This window comes from Montipora capricornis, chromosome 5, assembly GCF_036669925.1.
Source record: "Montipora capricornis isolate CH-2021 chromosome 5, ASM3666992v2, whole genome shotgun sequence".
In the NCBI taxonomy this organism is placed as follows: domain Eukaryota; kingdom Metazoa; phylum Cnidaria; class Anthozoa; order Scleractinia; family Acroporidae; genus Montipora; species Montipora capricornis.
In genome coordinates, this window is record NC_090887.1 from 20,360,360 (window position 1) to 20,363,567 (window position 3,208).

Genomic DNA, 3,208 nt, shown 5'->3' on the forward strand with positions numbered 1-3,208 from the left:
GCTGTTCGATTGAAGGAGATTCATCCGAATTGTTTTTCGAAAGTGACAGTACATGTTCGTTATTCGCTATACATTCGCCATCGTGATATCAGTCTGCATTAACTTGTTCGAAGCATTTTATCGAAAATACCCCCTTTGTGTCGAACAAGGCTTCTCATCTTTGCAAGTATTTAGCATCATCTCAAACTTGTAGAGAGTCCTGTTCTACAGATTGTTTCATCATTCTAGATTCGGCCGCCTCCAGATTTCAACTTAAAATTTAGGAGACTCTGCACATAAGGTGGGAGAAACCACTGAATCTCAATCAACAACTGAGACATATAAATTTATCCCTCTCCATATAGCGCAGGTCGGATGCCTTTTTTTTGCTTCAAGTTCTTTGTCTGCTCCGTTATATATAACAGCAACATTGTAATCGTTGTAACTTGAAAGTCTGTTGTCTTTAATTACCTGTATATTGAAAATTCAAATTGTAACGAACATTTACAGCTGAAGACTGACATAGGAATGTCGAAACCTGTCTTGTAAACTTGAAAGTGTTGTCCTGTTGTTGCAAATCATTGCTCATCTGCTCTTCTCGTGTTCGTTTTGCAAAATACATATTCCTGGAAAGCCGGAGAGATTATGGATTCGTCGTGCTTTTGGACCTTACACCGGACAATACCACGACACTCCTCAGTCTTCAAAGAAGAAAACCAATAAAAGACTTCAGCTTAGTTCTACTTACAAAAAGTGCTTGATCGCCTGTGTCCTTCCTCAACATCTCGACTTTAACGGTTGAACTATCCTTGCGTTTTTTATGCACAGATTTTGATCTGAGTGTTTGCTTCAAATTCAGTGCTTTATCGTGCGCTCTGTGTGCACTCATCCTCTTTCCCAATTTGCGGAGGCGCCGTCTGAAAACAGTTCTGTACTTTTCTCTATGTGTAACTGCACAACCCCTTACCTTCAACTCTTCGTCGGGAATTTTCTTCCATTCCTTGTACGATTCACGTCGCGATAAATGAATTGTTTATTTGTTTGAGCAAGTTGAAGGTTTGGCAGCTATGCAGCTGATGTGGACCTGCTATACCTACCCACTCCCCCCCCCCCCCCCCCCCATACACTCACAAAGGACAGCCTCAACACCGCGAACTTCATCACAAACGTTTCTCGAATAGGATGTGAATTCTTTAACGTCCCACAGGGAACTTTTAAATATGAAAGATATTTGTGAGACGGGACCTGCGGTTTATAGTCCTTAACCGAGAAGACCATTTGCGGGTGTAATTACAAAGGCAGCACTTTCTCCTCAGTTCTTTTAAGACCCTGAGTGTCGGACCGCCCGGAGTCGAACTCACGACGCCGACATGGCAGCCCGATGCTCAACCAGCTGAGCCACCGGTGCATGTAAAATCCGTTTGGAGTGCGAGGAATCAGATCGGCATGTGTCCTTATTCGTCTGGAAAAAGTGGGTTTCAACTGCAAGCATGCGCAAGGAGGTTCCACTCATAATCTGGTGGTTTGGTTAACGTGTCGGTGCAGCCTTTGCATCCTCTAAAATGCCACGTTTCATATCATGCCGTGTGGAACATAATGTTTTACAATCTCAGATTCACCTTCCGCTTATAAAATTTCAGTTTCTGGAATTTCATATTCTCCCTCCTTTGCCACTTTTCTTCCCTTAAATGGAAGGTTAACTGGAACATTTTTTTTCCTCCCTGTTACTTTGAATTTTATAGCGCCCAGCTAAAATGATTGGAAGCTCAACATTTCTTGCTTTTCATATTCATAACCGATGTCACAATCCTTTCCTTTCGGGATTGATTGTCAGGCTCGATACCTTCTTTCTATGCAAGAGCCTCACTTTCCCTGCCCTGTCCTTACATGTATGTGTTTATGTTTGTGTCCTTGTCCCTCTTGTTTGTGTCCGTATTGTGTGTCTCTTGTAGAGGGTGTGTGTGTGAGGGGGAGAGAGAGAGACAGAGAAAGAGGGAGAGTGAGCGAGCAAGCGAACGCCACGCCTGCATTTGCGCACGGGCGCACGCGCCGACGCTCGCATCGCGTAACTTAATTTAGTTTATTGATTAATTTAAAATTGTGTTTTATTGCCAGTGATATTTCATAAATGCTGCTCTTGATCTTGTGGAAGGTTTTGAATTGTTGCAGGTCATTATTATTCAAGTGGCAAAGAAAAGAAGTCTTGACTGTTCAACAACTCTCCATGCGTGCAGGAAAAAGTACGGTAAGAGAACCTTTGCCTTTAAGCAACATGAAGGAAAATTCATGACAGTTATATTCGAAGGTCAGCGCTGTTGGAAAAACCAGACGCAATAAACGAGAAAGATCTAACTTAGTGGTTATTAACTGGTTAACAGGCAGTTACTGCATTAAACTTGTTAAATATAGTTAACATACATTTGTGGAGGCGCAGGGTAGTAGGGTTGGCGCAGTGGTCAGAGCATTCGCCTCAATGTGGCCTAAGTTCGATTCCCGGTCCTGAGGCCAAAAGTGGGTTGAGTTTGTAATGGTTCTCTATTCAGCTCCGGAGGTTTTTCTCCGGGTTCTCCGGGTTTCCTCTGTCAGCAAAAACCAGCAAACAGCTGGTTCCAGTTGGCTGTAAGCTATTCTCCAAGGTCATACATGGACCGGCGGCAGCCAGAGGCGCCGTAGTTACGTATGCTTTCGGTTAGATCTTGTTGAATGCTTGAGCCGGTGATTTTATTATTATTATTATTATTATTATTATTATTATTATTATTATTATTATCAGCCATCGTAATCAACTGAGAGTCTTGGCAGGGCTTAATATATAAGGTTGCAGAAAAGAGCAGAGATGATGAATCTAAGTTAACTTCGCTGGGATAAAAACAGACAAATCCCTTGACCAGCCCCATCGTGGAGATAATAAATCCAGAGATCAATGTATGCTGGCAAGTATATCCCAGAGGAAAAATCTCTTACAGAGCACAATTAAGGACGGCGCAGAGCTCACGGCACCAATACTCATCAAACAATCAACACATTAGCACTGAAAAATGTGTTACGACAGGGATTTTTCTTTCTCCAATTCTTCCTTTTTGCATCTTAATATGGGCAAAAAGTCATGAAATCGTCAGAGAAATGTCTAGAACCAAGATTTTAGGCCGAATTTATTCTGAGAGCTGTTACAATTATTTGCAATAGCGTACGGCATAATGAATAAAAAGAAAGAATATTTTTCTTCAGG